The 23,792-nt window shown below is 37.3% G+C and overlaps 1 long non-coding RNA gene across 1 annotated transcript; it reads left to right on the plus strand.

Moving 5' to 3' along the window:
- The first annotated feature begins 3,368 nt into the window (after window positions 1–3,368).
- LOC140885325 (uncharacterized) lies at window positions 3,369–14,859 on the plus strand. Its single transcript, XR_012150873.1, has 3 exons — window positions 3,369–3,605; window positions 13,808–14,562; window positions 14,691–14,859. It is a non-coding gene; the product is annotated as an uncharacterized lncRNA (long non-coding RNA).
- The last annotated feature ends 8,933 nt before the right edge of the window (window positions 14,860–23,792 follow it).

A 23,792-nucleotide genomic window follows, 5' to 3' on the forward strand; every position in this document is an offset into this window, starting at 1 on the left:
CAAAGTTAAACGGAGTTGATGTACCAATATTCCTTCCAGTTTTGGGCAGTACTTGGTTGTTGTTTGAATTATTACGTAGTGTTAGTAATTTTGATGAGATTGTAGGAGGTTGATGAAAAATATTAAACTTGCATATTAGGAGGTATTATTTGATCTGTCCTTGTGGTAATTTATTCTCTTATAGGTGGAATTTAGTCGGATAAAACTAATGAATAGTTTGCTTAGAAATTAATAGGTGCATGTTTTGTCAGTTAAGTTTATGAATCGATCTTGTGCGAAAACTTGGGATACGAACTTGGTTTTATATTAATATGGATAGTTGAGTCCTTCTTTTGTTATTTGGGCAAATATGATTTTTGGAAATAGTGAGTCGGTTACTATGAGTCTTTCAATTATGTGAACTACTATTCCGATCGTTATTTCCTTTTCCCTTCTTTTGTGCTCAAATCCGTTGCAACATATACTTTTGAGTATCCAAAATTTCTTTGCACTTCCTTTGAGCATTTATGGATTCATATGACATCAATCAGCGTTGAATTCTGCCACCTTGGCATTAGTTGAACTTCTTAAAAAAAACTCTTGTTCATGTTTATTACTTCTTGAATTTTTTCTTCGGTTCTAGAGTCGCATGTTGATGTGAGTAAGATTCACCTTGCCTTTCTTTTTGGTAATCTACTTACGTTGTGTGACTGACATCTGATTTTATTTTGAGACCACTATTTTTCTTGATTATTGACGTTTGTGGACTTCTCTCGACCGAAGTCACACCGATTGCTCTTAATTGTTCTTGGATTGTTTGAGCATGATTTCATTACCCATAGGCAAACGATCGCGAGATTTGTGCCTTGTTGGCTCATATTCATTATTCATGGAGCCTCCATTATTATTTATTCACCCCTAGAATTGAATTTTGAGTGAGTTGTTTTCACTTATCTAGATTTTTATATTCAGCTCGTTTGTTTGTAATGCTTGCATTATTTCATTTCACATTAAGCAACATTACTTGTGTATTTTTTTTCCTTTCATGATCCATCATGGTGAATTATTTGAGTGGATCATAGTTTCAAATTATCATTTCTATTCTTGTGTAGAGGATCGACTCGTAACCACTTAGTAAGTGTTTAGACCGTTGAAATTTGGTATTAATACTAGATGAAATCCTAAGTTATCGTTGTGTTCTGAGGAATGACGACTACTAATTTTTTTTAGTTCTAGCGAGTAGACTACTAGTTAGTGAATTATCTGAATTGGTTGTTTCAATTTCAAACAGGATCGTTAAGAGTAAGTAAGTTGAATGGGTAAACAGATTCGATATAGGAAATAGAGTTGTCCCTATAGACTTTTGGGTACTTTACATTTGCATTTTAAGATTTTGTGATTGTCGACCTGTAAGACTAATGCACCAATTTTGGGTACAAGAGGATGAATAGAATATTCAGGTAGCTTTTTGGATAAGTTGTATATTTAACCATTAGTGGAATACTAAGGAACTAGAGGAAAACTGAAGAAGCTTATACGAATGGGTTACAAACTCTTCGAGGTGTCTAATTGTATATTAAGTTCATGAAATATAAACTCGGGTTGTACATATAATAATTTGGGAATTCTTGGATTTCCAGATTTACTGCTAAGTTGAACTAGGGATTTGAGGTATTTTTTCATACGATAGGTAAGAATTATTTGGTACTTAGAGACCATCTAATCCAATAAGTGGATAATAGCTCGTGGTATTTTGACTTGTAGTCTAATTAGAAATTTCTTAGTCGTTGCATCTGAGATGGAGAAAAGTGGGTAAATCCGTTGGGAAATTTTATTTAAGAATTGAATTTGCGGTAGAATCAAAGATGCCAGAGATGAACGTATAAATTGGTGAATGAATATTTGAGATCTGTTTAGTCACCTATTTGTATTCTAGATATTATAGGTTAATACCTTTGAACTGAACGACAGTGGATTTCAATATTTTATTTTTGTATCAAGGATTAGATTTATTTATTTATAGAAATGGGTCAGATCTATCCCGTATCTTGAGGTCTAACGAGGTAGAATCATATAGCCACTTAGCTATCCTATTTAGAAAATTTTAGTGTTTAGTTGCTAAGTATTTTGGGAACTTGTGAATTTCTTAAGAGCTCAAGTTCTAGATTATATGAGTTAAGTTTTGCTGGTGAATAGACATTAAACATAGTTTCGTTGTTAGAAAGTTTTTAAGTTATGAGTAAGATCGATATAAATTCTTTAATGGGTATACAGGAACTTTAATGCTTGAAATTGCGATCCAGAATTTAAGGTTATCAAACTAAGGAAGGTATCAGATATTTTAGAAGTTTAGGTGGCGAATTGAAAACTCTTACAGTTACATGGGAACAGTGATTAGAAAATTCTCTTAGGCTACAATCATACCGGGATAAATAGGAGTTTGCAAATTTATTTTGCAGTAAGAGTTAATTAGACCCTTGATGATATATATATATATATATCAGTAAGCATCAGAGTGCGCAGCGAAAGCTGATTTGGGCCAACTCATGTGGGTGAGAAGTTGGAAAATTTAGTGTTGATTTAGTCTAAAGTATTCGAACCTAGTTAGTAAGTCTCGAATTTTGAGGACGAATTTCCATTTAAAGGGGGAAGGAATTGTGACGCCTAAAATCCAATCTACTAAATCGCATGCATTAATTTAATAAATATTAAGATTTTTATTTTTAAGTTTTATCTGATTTAAATTCCTTATTTGAATTGCGTGCTAATAGAATATTTGGTTATTTATTCAAATGATTTTATTGTGCAATTTATTTGTTTTAGTTATTTTTTTTTTTAGGTTCAAGCTTGCATATTTAAATAATTTTAATTAATTGTTTAGTTTATTCTTTTAAATGATTTTAACTGTGTAGTTTATTTGTTTAAATATTTTCGAGTGTCCAACTTATTTATTTTTAAATAGCCTTAGTTTAGCGGTTAGTTATTTTAAATTACTTTAAATGTCTAGCTTATTTATTTAAATTCTTTTTAATTGTCCAAATCATTTTAAAGATTTTTATTTTCGCTTGTGTATTTATTTAAATTGCATTTAAAAGTTAGTCTAGTTTGTTTAAATTATTTTAAATCACTCTGCTTGATATTTAAATATTTTAATCATTGTCGTGACATCGAATATTTAAAATGTTTAAATTCTTGGATTTTTAAGCTTGTATTTTAATTAGTGCATTTTAAATTTTCTAAATCCTAGTTCCTAAGTTTAGGTAGTATTTTTAGAGGTGTGTAGTATTTTCTTTTTATTTAATAAACCCTTATACACTCCATTTAAATTATATAACCCTAATCCCCAATTTATACTCTAAAAATACACACACTCACGCCAAACACACACACACACCACGACACCCTTCTTCTTCCCCAAGCCAATCCATCGGCCCACTTCTCCTCAAGCATTTTCCGGCCGCCGCTCCTCCCATTCTCATTATTCTACGGCGCAACACTTCATTAGCTAGCTGGTCGGAGTTCTTGAGCGTGATTTAGCTCCATTTCCATCTCGGTTCCAGCTCTCTCTCCCCAGTCTCGATCGGCCGCTGCAGGCTTTGGTTTCTCTTTCGATTCTTGGTAGCTAGGCAGGAATATGATTCCTTTGCTTTTCTTGAAAATTTTCGAAGTATATATGCATAAATGTAGAAGTGCCCTGCTCGAGTTCCTCATTTTCTTCTAGCCGAAAGTTTTATAATTTTTCTGTTTTTTTATGAAATCGGGTTATTTGATGGGTTATGGTATATGATTAGATTCGAAATGCAAATGTTTGGATTTCCCTGCCACCTTCGAAATTTACAGAATTTCATGCCTTATATTTCTTTGAAAATTTTGACAGTTTACGTGTAGCATGGTTTCGAACTTGAGGTGCCATATTTGTGTTGATTTGGATGGTGATTGAGGAGATACCATGGGTGATATGTAGTTCACATGGTATCTTCTAGGTTGTCTTGTAGTTGGCTTGAAGGTTTGGTTGGATATGCATTAGAATTTGAGGATTTGGGGCTCGGTTTGATAGTGTTTGAGGGGCTGTCCTTGAGCTGGGGTTTATGGTGATTTAAGGTGAGTGGTAAGGGATGGAAACGAGGTGATCGTTGGTCATGGTCCTAGGATTGGAGGCTCGGGAGATAGGGAGAGTTATATTTAAGTCTTGGATTGAGTTTAAACTTGGTAACTTGAGCAGATTTTTGTGAGTATTGGGGCTGTCCGGAAGCATGTGTTTAAGACAGGGTTAAAACTGAAATTTCTTGGTGGGCTTGGGACTAGAAATTTTTATTAGATTTCGGGGTTAGGTCGGTTCAAGCAGGAACTAATTCAGTTAAGATTCGGTCGAGTTTTAGACATATAAAGTAAGGTGTGCAGAATTTTGAAGTTCTAGGAGGGGGCTGTCCGGAAATGTATAACTAAGGCAGGGTTAAAAGTAGAATTTTATTATGGGCTCGGGTATGGAATTGGTTTGGGATGTTAGGATTATGTCGGCGAAAGAGGGAATCAATTCGGATAAGTTTTGGTCGAGTTCTATATTTTAATTGCTTAGGTGCAGAATTTTAGAATCAAAACAGGGCTGCTGCCCGGAATTGTGTTTTTTGTAAAATGATCGCTTTGGAAATAAATTCCGATGATGATTTCTCTACTTGGTTCTAAGTGTCATGGAGTCGTGGTTTCAAGCGGAATCTTTTTTGGTTAAGAAACGAGCAAGTTATTAATTTTAAAGGCAAACAGCTTGAGTTTGTCGTAAGTGCAATTTATGTGTTAAATTCTCCATCCTTTGGTTTAGTTCCTAAATCACCATCCTGATCATCCATGTGTGAGTCATATGCATGATTATTGATTAACATTTACATGTACGTCATATTTTCATATTCATGCTAAATCTCATATTCAATAAAGGAAAGAAGTATATTTTGAACGAAGTGAGATGGTTGTGACTGTTGAAAAACGTGTTCAGATCAATCAAGAATTGATACCCGGTGCAGCGGAAGTTTAAAATTTTATTTTATTATATGGAACGATTCCATATCAAGGGTATCAAATCTTTTACGATTAAATATGTGTAAGTAAAACAAATAATCACAATTAAATATTTTACCTTAAAATCTCGAAGCGAGATTATGGACACCAACAGAATTTAATCTGCTCTTCTTGTAAATCCTGGGAACCGATGGCGTCACGATCAATCACCGGAATTAGGTCCACGAACGAAAAACAGAAACCCTCTGATTTCCTACACTAGAAATCAATCAGAAGTTTTACGTAGAGAATAAACAGATTTGATCTGTTAATTCGAATTGTAATTTTTCACAAAAATCACAGTCCGAATTTTCTCAAAAGGGACAGAGGAATTTTCGAAAAACCTCTTGAATAATATAGACTGATTTTCGAAAATTGCTAGACTGAAAGCTTGTGTAATTTTTGAACACAGTACATATATTTATAGATAATTTTTAGACTAGATTAAGTTATAATTGCATTAGGACTCTAACTCCTTAGGGCCCACAATCCATAACTTAAGCCCAACAAGCCAAGCCCGTTGTTCTAGAAATTAATATAAAATTCATCGTGACTCCGATTGATAAACTGATTTTACCAATGTGCACAGAAATCATTTCTAAATCTTTTAAAGTCAAGATAATTTTTCTGAATCCGAATTCAGTGATTTCCAAAAATGCCCATCCCTATGTCATTTTAGGAAATTTCACTCCTTTAAGTTAAGAAGTCCAACTTCTCTTTCATTAAATATAACTCTTTAAATTTAACTATCTCTACGGGGTTTTAGTAATCCATTACTTGTGTAACCCTAAATGGTTCAGGAATACAGCTAGCCGTGGGCTCACAACTCCTTGTGACTCGGAACAACAATTTTTGACTTACCCATCGAATCATGGTAAGAGCGACAAGCAACATCACCCCATGATTCCCTAGGTATTACTGATAGTGCCTGCAAGAACCAGTAGATTTTGGTTAGCGTACAGTACGGTCCCTTCATCCATATATCCCGATCGAATCAACAACCATTGGTACATCGAGAGTCGTTCGAGATTCGATAACTATGCATTACATCTTGGAGATCAAATAGTGACATCGCATGTGTTACTAGGAAAACCCATTAACCTAAAACACATCATGTACTCTGGCCAAAGATTCGTCACACTAATATCTTCTCAGATCGCATAGATATCCACACTCGCAAGTATGTGGTGAATCCTTGACAACAAAGCATCGACTCCTATATATGTCGTAACTGTACCCAATCCCGACACCTGATGACCCCAATAAAGTCGGTAAACGAGTCAAAGTACAGTACTAGCATATAGAGTCTCAATGATGTTTCAAGTAATAAGGACTAATGGTGTACAACCAAAACTGCGGATTCTTTCCACTCGATAAGTGATAACCACTTGGAAAGTCTGAATAGTGTAGTTCGATCATTCATTATATGAATATCCATTTGCATGCTTTGAACATCTCTATGTTCCATACCAATGAAACTTGGTACTCGGCATCGCAAATGCTAGTCTCAGTCTCGAGCGATCCTTATCCTTATTTGCGGACGGCTCAATTGACTAGAAACAGTTTAGAATATACAATGACTATAAGATGTGTTTCATGATAGCCATCCCCATGTGCTATCACATCTTACATACACTATAGTATATTCAAGGTCTTTATCAAAACAACAATAGTATATCTTAATATAACAATATGAAGAAAGATAAAGTCAATGTCATTATAAAAGTGTAAATTATATTAAACAAAAGATTGTTTTACATAGAGTCATAAAAGCCCTTAGCCACAAGTTGGCTAACCGGGCACCCACTCTTTCAATCTCCCACTTGCCCTAAAGCCAACTAGTCATACTACGTAATCCCATTGCTTCGCGATGTTTGTCAAACAATGGTCATGGCAAGGGATTAGTAAGTGGATCAGCGATATTGTCTGTAGAGGCCACTCTCACGACAGTGATGTCTTCTCTTTCCACAATCTCCCGGATGATGTGGTATTTACTCAGTACGTGTTTGAACTTCTGATGAGACCTTGGTTCCTTTGCCTGAGCAACAGCACCCGTGTTGTCACAGTACACCGGGACTGGACCAACAGCTTCAGGAATTACACCCAACTCTTGGATGAATTTCCTTATCCAAATCGCCTCTTTAGCAGCAGCTGATGCTGCAATGTATTCTGCCTCAGTGGTGGAATCCGCTGTGGTGTCCTGCTTAGAACTCTTCCAAGAGACAGCACCGCCATTGAGCACGAATACAAATCCAGAGGTTGATTTCGAGTCATCCACGTCACATTGGAAGCTAGAGTCGGTATAGCCTTCCAACTTCAATTCTCTCCCTCCATAAACCATGAATAAATTCTTAGTCCTTCGCAAGTACTTAAGAATATCCTTCACGGCTTTCCAATGCATTTGACCGGGATTGGCTTGGTATCTGCTCGTGAGGCTCAGAGCATAGGCCACATCCAGTCTGGTAGATATCATCTCATACATGATACTACCTATGGCTGACGCATATGGCACGTGTGTCATCTTCTCTATCTCTTCATCAGTCTTGGGACACATAGACTTGGATAGAGAAACTCTATAACACATAGTTAGATGTCCTCTCTTGGACCCATCCATTGAAAACCTTTTCAATATGGTGTCGATGTAGGTTGATTGAGTGAGTCTTATCATTCTTTTAGATCTATCTCTATAGATCTGAATTCCTAGAATATAGGATGACTCACCTAAATCCTTCATCGAAAATCTACCTGATAACCATATCTTTGTTGACTGCAACATCCCTACATCATTACCCATGAGTAGGATGTCATCAACATAAAGTACTAAGAATGTTACCGCATTCTTAACTACTTTCTTGTACACGCATGGTTCCTCCGGGTTCTTGATAAAACCAAAATCCTTTATCGTTTCATCAAATTTCTGGTTCCAACTTCTTGATGCTTGTTTGAGACCATAGATTGATCTCTGAAGCTTGCATACCTTATGCTCGCTTCCCATGGATGTGTATCCCTCAGGCTGCATCATATAGATCTCTTCCTTAATGTTTCCATTAAGAAATGCAGTCTTTACATCCATTTGCCATATCTCATAGTCATACCATGCTGCTATGGCAATAAGGATTCTTATGGACTTGAACATTGCGACTGGTGAAAAGGTTTCATCATAGTCAACTCCTTGTCTTTGAGTATAACCTTTTGCCACCAATCGTGCCTTGTAGGTAAATACCTTACCATCAGCCCAAGTTTTCTCTTGTAGATCCATTTACACCCTATTAGAACAATTCCATCGGGAGGATCTACTAAAGACCAAACTTGGTTTGTATGCATCGAGTCTATTTCCGACTGCATAGCTTCAAGCCATAAATTAGAATCCGCATCAGAAATTGCTTCCTTGAAGTTTCTTGGATCACATCCAATTTCGGGTTCACTTTGATCCCCTTCAAGAAGAAGACCATATCGAATAGGAGGTCTAGAAGTCCTCTCGGATCTCCTAGATATAGGTGTGTCAATCAATGGTTCCTGAGGTGTAGGATCATTATTTTGTATCTCGGGTTCTTCTCAAATTTCTTCGAGTTCCATCATCTTGCCTTTCTTATCTAATAAGAACTCATTCTCCATGAAGGTGGTATTTCTTAAAACAAACACTTTTGTTTCAGTAGGATGATAGAAATAATATTCGATTGAATTCTTCGGATATCCTACAAAATAATATAAGGTGGATCGACTATCCAACTTATCTCCTACTGTCTGCTTCACGTAAGTAGGACATCCCCAAATCCTTAAGTACAAATAATTAGGAGCTTTGCCATTCCATAACTCGTATGGAGTTTTATCTACTGCTTTAGTGTGGACATTGTTCAACAACAATACCGCCGTTTCAAGCACATAGGCCCAAAACGAAGGAGGAAACTCAGTGAAGCTCATCATAGATCGAACCATGTCCAACAAAGTTCGATTGCGACGCTCCGAGACACCATTTAGCTGAGGTGTCATAGGAAGATTCCACTGAGAGAGAATCTCATTCTCTTTTAGATAGCTCAAAAACTCGGTACTTAAGTATTCTCCACCTCGATCCGATCGAAGTGCTTTAATACTTCTACATTGTTTGTTTTCTACTTCAGCCTTGAATTCTTTGAACTTTTCAAATGATTCAGACTTATATTTCATTAAATATAAATACTCATACCTAGAATAATCATCAGTAAAGGTAATGAAGTAGGTGTGACCAAATTTAGTATCGATACTAAATGGTCCGCAAACATCTGTATGGATCAAATCCAATAGATTTTGACTACGCTCAGGCTTTCCTTTGAAAGGAGATTTAGTCATTTTTCTTTTTAGGCAGGACTCACAATTAGGTAGAGAGTTTATATCAAACATATCAAACATGCCCTCTCCCACTAGCTTGTTCATCCTTCTTGAGGAAATATGACCTAGCCTAGCATGCCAAAGGTTTGCCGGGTTTTGACTATCGATTTTCCTTTTGTTTGTTGTTACCGGTTTATCAACATAATCAACTGGAACTTCTTTTAATTTTAAGTTATATAGATCGTTTTAAATTGTCCATTTCAAATCAAACATTCATTCTTGTAAATATTGCAAATCCCATTCGCAAAATTACAAGAAAAAACCATCTCTATCAAGCATAGAAACAGAAATAATGTTTTAATGAAATCTTGGCACAAATAAAAATATCTCTCTCAAAATATAGCTTAAAATTGTTTTGCAAAATTAAACAAATGTTTCCCATAGCTTTGGATTCAACTCTGGAACCATTCCCGAGCCTTAACTGGGTCTCACCCATCCTTAGCCTATTACTTCTTGTCATCATCTGCAACTCATTGCAAATGTGAGATCTACATCTGGTATCCAATACCCAAGAAATAGTATTAAGTAAAACCTTTATAAAATATATCCTTTGTAGTTCGTAACTACTCGATATACATTCTTTGCAGTTGCGCTTCCAGTAACCGGGTTTCTTGCAGTGATGGCAAACTTATTTAGACTTGTCCATCTTTGCATGTAACATTTGGCCTTGAGATCATGGTCCTACCATTTCTCTAGTTCGGCCAACCTTTCCTAAGTTACATCAGCCGGGGCTGTTTTTCGGAGGAGCCTTTTCTAACACTTAGAAAATCTTTTCCGAACTCAGGATAATCTTAACATATGGAACCATTCCGTATAGTTTGCGCCAGAAAGTTTGTTTTGCTCGAGAATTGAAACATGTGGATTACGAAGATTCATCATAATGATATACTGAGATGAAACAGACAATAATCGATGATTGTTTAATTAATTTACTAAGACATAAAATATGGCGAGATTTAATTTTATGAATTTCACTCCCACTATTTTAACGATTTTACTACCCTCTAGTGAAAACGGGAAACTCCATTCCTTAGTGGGAACATGGAGTCCAATTGACAAATCATAGTCCCGAATAATATCAGCCAACCATAATTTTCAAAAGGTAGAGCCCAATTACTTCCAAAGTAACCCCCATGTATTTACCTCATGTCCAATAAGGGCCCAATAATATGACACCGTTTATTGTGACATGTCAAGATAACCCATCAATATTAAGTTGTGATGGACGGTCGCCATGTGGATCCCCCAATAATATGAGCCAATCCCATGGGAGTTCCACCCAACTTACAACATGTGTCGATCCAATGTACAGCTTTCCGACGAACGGGCCCCCCCAATAATATGAGCCGGACCGTATCCGCGGGTAGCATCTCATACATTGATCGTTGATGGAAGGTAGGAATATTTAAACAATATTTAAATTCTCTTTGTTTATCTTGATATCAATTTTAAATCATATTTAAAATGAGGGATTTTATTTTGAAAATTTGTCTCATCATGCAATTTATGTATGCTTGCGGGATTCATACAATTTAGTCTAAACATGCATACATCAATAATATCATATATTATTTAAGGATGATCGATCCCATTAACTAATCGACCCGTGGTTGCCAATCACGAGTCTAAGTCCAATCCTAGGTGATATGCAAGTATGCAATGCAATCCTATTACATTGAGCTTCCAATTTACATTTCTTCGGTCTTCATTCTCTGCTGGGCCCACCATTTCTTCAAATCTTTGTCTCCCACTAAGTCTAATAAATTTACAATAAATTTCGATGACAAATATGGGATACATTTTTAGGGGTGGGAACGGGCCATAAACCAGGCCCACTTTTATTACATATGACAATCATATTGGGCTATAAACCAAGCCCATTAATAAAATCCAACAACAATAAGACAAATGTAAATTATCTAACATACACCTAAAACATTGGTCATGGCAATCGATCATCCTTTATCCAATAATTAATTTAATAATTAAATAATTGGATAAACATGGAAAGGAATCATAATTTAAAAGATAAAATCATATTTTATCTTATCCATCCATAAGATCATATCTTATCATCAATTGTATCAAAATAATTAATTTTATAAAATTTAATTTAACGGATAAAATTTATAAATTTTCCAAAAATTCAAATTTATCCAAAAATCAATTTTAAATATTTTACCTTAAAATCTCGAAGCGAGATTATGGACACCAACAGAACTTAATCTGCTCTTCTTGTAAATCCTGGGAACCGATGGCGTCACGATCAATCACCGAAATTAAGTCCACGAACGAAAAACAGAAACCCTCTGATTGACTGCACTAGAAATCAATCAGAAGTTTTACGTAGAGAATAAACAGATTTGATCTGTTAATTCGAATTGTAATTTTTCACAAAAATCACAGTCCAAATTTTCTCAAAAGGGACAGAGGAATTTTCGAAAAACCTCTTGAATAATATAGACTGATTTTTGAAAATTGCTAGACTGAAAGCTTGTGTAATTTTCGAACACAGTACATATATTTATTGATAATTTTTTTTCTAGACTAGATTAAGTTATAATTGCATTAGAACTCTAACTTCTTAGGGCCCACAATCCATAACTTAAGTCCAACAAGCCAAGCCCGTTGTTCTAGAAATTAATATAAAATTCATCGTGACTCCGATTGATAAACTGATTTTACCAATGTGCACAGAAATCATTTCAGAATATTTTAAAGTCAAGATAATTTTTCTGAATCCGAATTCAGTGATTTCCAAAAATGTCCATCCCTATGTTATTTTAGGAAATCCCACTCCCTTTAATTAAGAAGTCCAACTTTTCTTTCATTAAATTTAACTCTTTAAATTTAACTATCTCTACAGGGTTTTAGTAATCCATTATTTGTGTAACCCTCAATGGTTCAGGAATACAGCTAGCCGTGGGCTCACAACTCCTTGTGACTCGGAACAACAATTTTCGACTTACCCATCGAATCATGGTAAGAGCGCCTAGCAACATCGCCCCATGATTCCCTAGGTATTACTGATAGTGCCTGCAAGAACCAGTAGATTTGGTTAGCGTACTGTACGGTCCCTTCATCCATATATCCCGATCGAATCAACAACCATTGGTACATCGAGAGTCGTTCGAGATTCGATAACTATGCATTACATCTTGGAGATCAAATAGTGACATCGCATGTGTTACTAGGAAAACCCATTAACCTAAAACACATCATGTACTCTGGCCAGAGATTCGTCACACTAATATCTTCTCAGATCGCATAGGATATCCACACTCGCAAGTATGTGGTGAATCCTTGACAACAAAGCATCGACTCCTATATATGTCGTAACTGTACCCAATCCCGACACCTGATGACCCCAATAGAGTCGGTAAACGAGTCAAAGTACAGTACTAGCATATAAAGTCTCAATGATGTTTCAAGTAATAAGGACTAATGGTGTACAACCAAAACCGCGGATTCTTTCCACTCGATAAGTGATAATCACTTGGAAAGTCCGAATAGGGTAGTTCGATCATTCATCATATGAATATCCATTTGCATGCTTTGAACATCTCTATGTTCCATACCAATGAAACGTGGTACTCGCCATCGCAAATTCTAGTCTCAATCTCGAGCGATCCTTATCCTTATTTGCGGACGGCTCAATTGACTAGGAACAGTTTAGAATATACAGTGACTATAAGATGTGTTTCATGATAGCCATCCCTATGTGCTACCACATCTTACATACACTATAGTATATTCAAGGTCTTTATCAAAACTACAATAGTATATCATAATATAACAATATGAAGAAAGATAAAGTCAATGTCATTATAAAAGTGTAAATTATATTAAACAAAAGATTGTTTTACATAGAGTCATAAAAGCCCTTAGCCACAAGTTGGCTAACCGGCACCCACTCTTTCAGTGACTACATATTCATGTGTACGTGTGGGGCTGAAAGACGTTTTGGGCTCCCTTACCAAATCATTATGAGTTTTCTTACCTTAGCATGTGTTTGTGTGGGGCCAGAGCTATTCTGGTCTCCCTTACCAATATAGGGCAAGATCGGGTTGGGTTTCATCTCGACCTCCTTGCGGCATTGTGAACTATAGCCATGATCATGATCGCAATCACAGAGTCACAATCAAAGATCTAAGTTCACAGTTACAGTTTCAGATTCAGATACAGTTTATGCAGTTTCATTGATTATACATGACTTATCTATGCATATGTTTCATTCATGTTCTCTCATTCATCTTGAAGTTTATTTACTTGTTTAAAGTAAGGGCACAAAACAAACGTATTTTTTTAGTATCAGTTATTTTTAATCTGTGTGTGCTTGTATTTACGTAGTACTCGTTATCCCCCCCATATTCTTGTTGAGTCTTTTAGACTCACTACACTTACTTGTTTTCAGGCAGGTTTACATTATCCTCGGGATTGAGGGGCAAGACTATCGAGTGGACGGCGACGTGGGCACGGCACATCCCTCCGACCTATGCTAGCCTTCCGCAAAAGTTTATTTTATCATTTTATAGTTTTTCATTGTGTTGTTTGGATAAATGTCATCGCAAGGATTTATTGATTGTCTTTGGGCATGCAAACATCAAAGTGTTAGTTATTTTGGATGCTTGAATTGTCGAATCTTTTTCTCTAGTTCTCGTTCCTTTCTCGATTTAGATTATTTAGTATTGCTGGTCGTATTTTAAATTGTTGTCTGTGACAGGAGGGTTTGAATATTTATAGAGGGGTCATGCCGAAAATTTTCGAAAACCCGCATTTTATTTAGTTATTATTTAGTAGAGGATCGGGTCGTTTCAAGTAAGGTACGTAAGTACTGACTGAGATTGTCAGCGGGTATGCATGCTTATATGTTGCATTTATGTGCTAGGGTTTTTGCATGTTATTGCATGGGTTATTATGCGGCATGTGCATATCATATTTTGCTTGTACATCTTTTGATATGAGCCATGTAGGGCCGCTCAGCCCTGTGTTCGGACGGTTGATGCTGAGTGCCCTTGCTGCCAACGGGCTTAGCCAGGTATTGGCATCTAGAGGACACGGTCCACGTCCAGTTAGGAGTGAGTGAAAGTACCCAGTGGTTTGATTCCCCGATCGGTAATGCTCATATCCTAGGCGCCAGTCTGAGCAGTTTGTATACAGTTATCCTAGGTATGGATACCCTTTCATATTCATTTGCATGCATCATGTTTGTATGTTTACCCGTGCTTTCGTATTGAGCGTAGTCGCTTACATCCAGTGTTTTTCTGTATGTCTGGACACCCCATTCGATGGGGCAGGTCCAGGTCCAGGTGCAGGTAGTGCGCCCAGTATCTTGGAGAGACTAGCGACCAGTGAAGACAGCAGGATTAGCTGTAGGTTTTATTTGCCTTTGGGATTAATTATTTGATTGGGTTGTATATCGAATTTGTTTAGTCGGTTGTATTCCGCCGACCAGCATTTATTTAAGTCTTTCGCAGCGAATTATTTAATTTATTTTAATTGCATGCTTAGTTTTGCTCTAACTCTGATTAGGTAGTGGATCCGGGTTGGGTCGCTACAAAACTTGTGTTTCCTTCTTCTGAATTCAAAACAATTGTGCCAAATAACATCGTTTAAAAACATGGCTTTCATGCATCACCCGCCGGCCCGCCCGTTTGCTCCTCTTCATGCCTCGTTCCATACTCATCAATATAATCATCAATGTTGTCATGACCTGCACCATTCAAGTATAGTGAGTCTAAAAACTCAGCAAGTAATGCATAAGAAAAACATGCTTACCTTGAAATTTTAAATAACTAAAAAAAATAAGCATAACTGAACATATCATATACTGTCACATAATTATGATGGGATACATGCATTTGTGGCAACCGTCGTATTGAGCACATATTTTGAAAATGTCATCCCCGGAGCTCAACCCAAGGTGCCAGTTCCACATTCTCTTCAGCACGTATTTTGGATAGGCCCTTCCGGAGCTCATCTCGAAAGTCCAAATCCCGTCATTTTCATATCGTATTGCCACCACAAAGTCACATACAACATCGACATGTTTTCATGCATACTTCATATCATCATATACATCGTCGTCTAATGCTCACAACTTTCATAATAACATCATTCTTGCTAATAAAGATGCAAAACTCTTTCATGTATGTAATGCTTCATAATATTTCATGACTTGCATAATAAACATGGCTTTCATGAAGGGATATAGCATGAGAATACATTACATAGCTAAAACGATCCACGTGAGTCATTCGGTTCATCCCGAAAATTCAAATTTGAAACTTTTTTCAATAGATCTTAAAAACACTTAAAATAGTTTAAAAGATCATAAACTTGAAATTTGGACTTAAAATGCAAAAATTAAAAACTTGGGACAGAACTATTTGCGCTCGAGTGGAAGAAAATTCCCGCTCGAGCTTGGGCGCGGGTGCGCCCAACTGCTGCCTGCGTGCCGCAGGCAGCGGCGCAAGGTGTAAACCTCGATTTTTCTTCATTCTTTTCGATCTTTTTCGATATCAAATCAACACTACACTCTCACCTATTGAAACCTATGCTTAAACTCATGAAAATTTCAAAAGATCCATACCAAAAGATCCAACTTTCAAAGATTTAAATAAAACTTCACATCTAACATATACCCATACCAAAATTCTGAATTTTAAACATCTAAACCCTTAAATCTCAATGAACTTTAACCAAAGACATCAGGAACGCATCACGCTTCACGGTTATACATCATACTTCAAAAAAATTTCATAAATCATGCATAAAAACAACCTTCACATTTAGGGTTCATACCAAAATACCTATACTCTTGAATGGCGGTTTCAAAACGTTATAACCTGGACTGGAGAATGATCTAGCCTCGAAAATCTGAAGAACTCTTGCCTTAGATTTGGAACAATTTGAACGTGAAACGTGGGAATGGGGAGAGAGTAGACGGTGTTCAAATTTGAGAAAATAAAATGATAGATTTCTTTGAACGCTCACTTAATTTGTGACTAATGGGCTTAGTTTGGCCCGTTAGTTGCAAACAAACTTGTAAAAATTCTTTTCACCCGACTAATAGAAATACATTGCATCAACTTTAAACTCATTTAACAACTTCTTCACACTTTTGTTTTGAAGGGGTGGGAGTTGTGGGGTTTTGAACCCATGACCTCTTCCCATTTTTTGGAAAAGTGATGCCAGTTCGAACCAATGGGTAGTGGCAACTTCTTCACACTTTTAAAAATGATACAACAATGAATGTTATAGGATCGGTTTATGTGGTGGTTTCACAAAATTGGAGCAGTTGCCCACAAACAGTTGCTAATTTGAGTTCAATTGTGGTTGGAAACTGAACTACTCCTTTCTCGATTGTCCATGTCAATTGACCAAAAAATATATATAAATGTGCGGAATGAAGTCAACTGACAGAGTAGAACATTGTCTTAATATGGCTTAATGAGGGTCGATTAAAATGTAAGAACTCGGGTGTTGTGAAAAATACTCGCAAGCGTACGAGTGTCAAGTTTTAATTTAGTGATAGAGAGAGTGTCGATCACACAAGAAGTAAATTGAAAATATTCAATACTTGAAATTAAAATAGTCTTAATTTTATTTAGAAAATTAAACTTTAGAGATTTGCTGACAAATTAAATAAATAAAAAAATTTGCAAAACACACTCACACACAATTCTTAAGGGATTATAAATCAAAGAAGAATAGTCTAGAGGTTTTGATTTCACCTGATCTCGACAATATTCATTCCTAATTAATCTATCTTCATGAGTTCATTTCAATTAATAACCAAGAACACATAAATTATACTATTTCCCTCTCCCGAGTATCAAATAGAGTGTATCAACTACTGATCAATTCTAATATCCCTATGGAGAATTTACGTGTAGTGATATGTGTAAAACAATGTTCTTTCTAGGCTCTATTAAAGTTATAAGCTCTTCCGAGTCATATAAACAATTAATAGTGTGAATTTTATCGATCCTATTCTAAATCCCCTCTCCCGAGTGCCGGATTCTAAATAAATATGACAAATCAATTTATGGCCAGTAAATTGAAAAGACTATCAAAACTAGAATCACAATTAATTTAGAGGAACTCAATTCAATAAAATTAACAATTCATAAACATGTATTGACCAGGCTACGTCAACCTCTAGACATAAAAATTTTAGTTCATAGCAAAATTCAAAATAACTCAAATCATGTTCAATATTTCAAACATAATTCAATAACTAAGAGAAAACAATAAAGAAGAAATAACAAAGTCGTAGTCTTTCTTCCGTGTACGGTTGAAATTCTCCGTCTTTGTTTCAAGTCTTCTTCAATCTCAAGCTTGTCCAAATTCTCACAAAGTTTTTCTCTCTAAGGAATTGTATTGTGCGGCGGCTAGATAGATCCCCATTAGGTCAAAAAAAAACTCCCTTAAATACTCCCTAAGAATCGTCTAAAATCAACCCAAAGATATCTCAAAATTTTCAAAATTACAGAAACACTTCGTCAGAAAATCAACGACGCGCGGGCGCGCCTCAAAAGTCACGCGAGCGTGCATAACTCTCTAGATCTCAACTTCAAAATTCTCGAACACGCACGGGCGCGCGTAATGTCTGACGCAGGTGCGCATGACTCTCTGCCTCAACACTCTAAAAACACTCCAGAAGGCGCGGGCGCGCATGAGTCTTGCGTCCTTCTTCATTTTTCCTTCAAAATATTGGACCATCTTCACTCAGTTTGCCTCTTCCTTGACACCTTTGACTCTATCCATCAAAAATTTGGTATTTGCTTCATCTCCTAACATCCAACACAAACAACAGCAAATTTCACGTAATTCCGCTCGAAACCAAATAATTATCCAATAATATTAACACAAATTAAGTGCACAAAATGCACTTATCAAATTCCTTCAAACTTAAATGTATGCTAGTCCCGAGCAAAACCAATCAAGACTCAAAATCAAAGCACAAAATACTCACTCATACAAATGAAGATCAACCAAGAAATACTATGAATCAATGGCCTTAGCAAAATATTCAGAAAAACATTTTTCATCCAATCATATCGAACTATCAATTTTTATCTTCAACAACACGTGGTAGTGAACCTCAAAAACTTACAAATCCCGCAACTCACGTTCAAAATACTCTTATCCAAATCAATTCACACATTCATAGATCATGAGGACTGTATAAGGTAAAATGATCAAACAATAGGATAAATTGCAGTTGAAAACACGCAAAAAGCAGGTTATTTCACAAAAGAAAAGTGTGTGCGTGTTTCGGTCAAAAATTCATATTCATTAAAAGTGTCAATCAATCATCCATAGGCTAGATTCTCGCAACCCTTCTCCACTAGTATATTGGGCAACTTTGACTCGGTCAATAGGACTTAATTGGCTTGTAACGTAAGGCCTGGCTCATGGCTACAAACGAAAGAATAAGAATTCAAAATAAGGAGTAATTTATGCTTAAACTCTAATTTCGACTCCTTTTCATTCACACTTTCACTTTTATTTTTCACTTCATTGATTTTTCATCTTTTTCACACTGTCTTTCACAACTTTTTTTCTTTTTTTTTTCTTCACTACTACCTTATTCTTTTCAATTCATCCACCACACCATTCCATATTCACAAATATCAACTAGAAGCATATAACATTTTAGCATTCAAATTACTCCCTTAAAGGTAGAAATTAGTGTTTAGGCTATTTATAGGTAGTCAATGTAGGACCTTGAAACAATGACGAATGGGGGTTTTATCACACGTTTACATGCATGTCATTCGATTTTCAATAAGGCTCAAACAAGGTACTAGAGGTAAAATTAAATCAGTGGGTAGCTTGAAAGTAGCTTGAAAGGCTCAAACGATTTCAAAAAAATTGCCTAAATCATTCCTAATCATATTTATGCCCGTATTGCGCCTCAAAGGATGTCCGAACTAGTTCTAAACATTCTCAATTCACAAGTAAATCACATGAATTTTAACCAGTGCAGAAAAGAAGTAATCATCAGCAGTAAACGATGATCTTCAACAAAATTCAGAACATGTACCTAAAGCGCTCATGTATATCTCGTGAAGGCTCAAAGAGCAACTAGGGTAAATTCCAATGAAAATTAGGCCCAAGGATCCCAAAAAAAAAAATTGCCTCATTCATTTCTATGTTTGTATGTTTTAACTCAGATTTAAGCACAATCACAGAATATATAGGGATTCATTCATCTAATTAGTTCACCAACAAAAATTCTTTTAAGTACGATCATGGATGTGAAATAAAAGAAAAAATTTGCATCATTGGCCCATTATTTTTCATTTCTTTCATGGTTTCTTGAACTTAACTCACATCCACACAACAATTTTCAATTTACCAACCTCACACACTATTATTCTTGTTAAGAAATCCATCCCACCACCAACACAGCTCAGAAAACTAACAAAAATAACCAAAAACACTAAAAGAAAACACATAAAAACAAGAATAAAACTCAGCAACAAATTCCAACATAATGAAATCAAGACCCACCCACCCCAAAAAAACTAGTTACAATCATTGTCCTCAATGAATTAAAAAAGAAAGAGTAAGGACATGTACACTAAAACGACGACCGTCAGGGGTCTCCACCCTCATCACCATCAACACCATGGTCAGGCTCCGAACCACCAAAAGTAGGTGGCCACTGCGGATAAGGAGGAAACGGATGAGTTGAGCTCGCAACGTGAGGAAACTAATGGCTCAAAGCATCAGTGAAACTCAGCATATAGTCCATAAACATGGTATTCCTCTGCTGAAATTGCTGAAATTCCTATCGGTGTTGTCGCATATCCACCTCAAAAGAAGTAACAAGTTCATCCAAAGAATGAGGTGGAACAGGTGGTGGTTCAGAAACTTGACTGGCTGCTGCTCGAACATTGTATGATCTTCTGGCCGCACGTTCTCTCAATTCACTTTCAGATGGGAGACGAAAAGACGACCCACAGGGTATGAGAGCCGTGGGCTTCAAAATTTCTTCAGTGGGGTTCCAATCAACTCCATCAGCTTCACACAAATCAGTAATAATAGAAGGCAACGCAAGCCCTCCTCTCGAACGACCAGTAAAAACATTTTGAATATTGTCTTGGCATATTCGACCGACATCTACAGCTTTTCCCTCAATAATGCAGTACACAAGAATCGCCCTCTCTCTGGTGACCTCATGATCGTGATCAGTGGGCTTAATTCTAGCGCAAACAAGATTGTACCACCTCTTGGCATCACTAGTTAAGTCAATTTTCCGCAGCTTCGATGGTTTGTAATCATTTCCCATCCTCCATTCGGCTCCCGCAACACAGATGGTTTGAATAATTTCATTATAATCAATCTCCCCATTCCCATACGCAGAATATTCATCAAATTCCACTGGTGGAATTTGAAACAAGGTATTAATCGACGCGGAGTCAAAAGCCACCATTTTCCCCCTCACCAACACCTTGAACTCGACGTGTTTGACTTTCAAATTTGCATAAAATTCCCTGACCAAGGACGCCACTGCTTCTTGTGGCTGTTTAACAAATTGAAGTCATTGACGCTTTAGGACTTCATCACCGACATTGCTCCTAATAATTCCATTCGGCTCAAATCCAATTGACGTATCAAACCCCCGCTCCGGTAGAATATTCTTAGATAAAAGTGTGTGATAATTCTCTGCAGCCTTCTCATCCCAGAAACGATGAGTATCAAAAGTAGGGGCCGAAGAAGAGGATTCACCCAACTTCGTTTTCTTCTTCGGAGCCATATGACAAACACTTAGAGGCCGAAATAACAAGCCAAAATTGAATAGGAATAATCCCCGGTCGTGACTCCCCCAAACTTAGCAACTCAAGCCACAAACACACTCGTCACGCAACACAACAAACAAGTACCAACAATAGAACCCAACTCAGACGTCGACAAGGCGAACACAATTTTGCACCACCACCGTACTATCTCAGTCAACCAAGAAGATAAGAATTGGCAACCCCGGAATCAGAGAAACTTACCAAGAAACTTGAGAATATCACAGCCAAATCTCCCCACTAGAACTTCCTGACCTGGAGATCGATGGGCGCCCGCGGTTTAGAAGAACTATAGATGATGGGTAGAGAGAGAGGAAAACAAACGAGATGGAAGAAGGATGAGGATTGGAAGATGGAATTAGAGAGCAATCGGCGAGTTAGGAAAGAAATTGAGAAGGGTTTGGAAAGATAGGAAAAATCGGGAAGAAAAATGGGAGAGAATGGAAAGAAATCGGGGTATAAAAGGATATAAAGCGGGCGCGTAAGGAGAAGAAGCGGGGGCGCATAATGGTCTGGCTCGATTTATTTTTCTGCGCAAGGCACGCGCGGGCGCGCCTAGATTATAGGCGTCCGCGCATAAGCCTCTGTTTTGTTCATTATTTGCATAAATTTTCAGGCGCATCCCATACGCAGCATATTCATCAAATTCCACTGGTGGAATTTGAAATAAGGTATTAATCGACGCGGAGTCAAAAGCCACCATTTTTCCCCTCACCAACACCTTGAACTCGACGTGTTTGACTTTCAAATTCGCATAAAATTCCCTGACCAAGGACGCCACTGCTTCTTGTGGCTGTTTAACAAATTGAAGCCATTGACGCTCTAGGACTTCATCACCGACATTGCTCCTAATAATTCCATTCGGCTCAAATCCAATTGACGTATCAAACCCCCGCTCCGGTAGAATATTCTTAGATAAAAGTGTGTGATAATTCTCTGTAGCCTTATCATCCCAGAAACGATGAGTATCAAAAGTAGGGGCCAAAAAAGAGGATTCACCCAACTTCGTTTTCTTCTTCGGAGCCATATGACAAACACTTAGAGGCCGAAATAACAAGCCAAAATTGAATAGGAATAACCCCCGGTCGTGACTCCCCCAAACTTAGCAACTCAAGCCACAAACACACTCGTCACGCAACACAACAAACAAGTACCAACAATAGAACCCAACTCAGACGTCGACAAGGCGAACACAATTTTGCACCACCACCGTACTATCTCAGTCAACCAAGAAGATAAGAATTGGCAACCCCGGAATCAGAGAAACTTACCAAGAAACTTGAGAATATCACAGCCAAATCTCCCCACTAGAACTTCCTGACCTGGAGATCGATGGGCGCCCGCGGTTTAGAAGAACTATAGATGATGGGTAGAGAGAAAGGAAAACAAAACGAGATGGAAGAAGGATGAGGATTGGAAGATGGAATTAGAGAGCAATCGGCGAGTTAGGAAAGAAATTGAGAAGGGTTTGGAAAGATAGGAAAAATCGGGAAGAAAAATGGGAGAAAATGGAAAGAAATCGGGGTATAAAAGGATATAAAGTGGGTGCGTAAGGAGAGGAAGCGGGCGCGCATAATGGTCTGGCCCGATTTATTTTTCTGCGCAAGGCACGCGCGGGCGTGCCTAGATTATAGGCGGCCGCGCATAAGCCTCTGTTTTGCTCATTGTTTGCATAAATTTTCAGGCGCGTCCCATACGCAGCATATTCATCAAATTCCACTGGTGGAATTTGAAATAAGGTATTAATCGACGCGGAGTCAAAAGCCACCATTTTTCCCCTCACCAACACCTTGAACTCGACGTGTTTGACTTTCAAATTCGCATAAAATTCCCTGACCAAGGACGCCACTGCTTCTTGTGGCTGTTTAACAAATTGAAGCCATTGACGCTCTAGGACTTCATCACCGACATTGCTCCTAATAATTCCATTCGGCTCAAATCCAATTGATGTATCAAACCCCCGCTCCGGTAGAATATTCTTAGATAAAAGTGTGTGATAATTCTCTGCAGCCTTCTCATCCCAGAAACGATGAGTATCAAAAGTAGGGGCTGAAGAAGAGGATTCACCCAACTTCGTTTTCTTCTTCGGAGCCATATGACAAACACTTAGAGGCCGAAATAACAAGCCAAAATTGAATAGGAATAACCCCCGGTCGTGACTCCCCCAAACTTAGCAACTCAAGCCACAAACACACTCGTCACGCAACACAACAAACAAGTACCAACAATAGAACCCAACTCAGACGTCGACAAGGCGAACACAATTTTGCACCACCACCGTACTATCTCAGTCAACCAAGAAGATAAGAATTGGCAACCCCGGAATCAGAGAAACTTATCAAGAAACTTGAGAATATCACAGCCAAATCTCCCCACTAGAACTTCCTGACCTGGAGATCGATGGGCGCCCGCGGTTTAGAAGAACTATAGATGATGGGTAGAGAAAAATGAAAACAAAACGAGATGGAAGAAGGATAAGGATTGGAAGATGGAATTAGAGAGCAATCGGCGAGTTAGGAAAGAAATTGAGAAGGGTTTGGAAAGATAGGAAAAATCGGGAAGAAAAATGGGAGAGAATGGAAAGAA

Source organism: Henckelia pumila, chromosome 2 (assembly GCF_033568475.1).
Source record: "Henckelia pumila isolate YLH828 chromosome 2, ASM3356847v2, whole genome shotgun sequence".
Classification (NCBI taxonomy): domain Eukaryota; kingdom Viridiplantae; phylum Streptophyta; class Magnoliopsida; order Lamiales; family Gesneriaceae; genus Henckelia; species Henckelia pumila.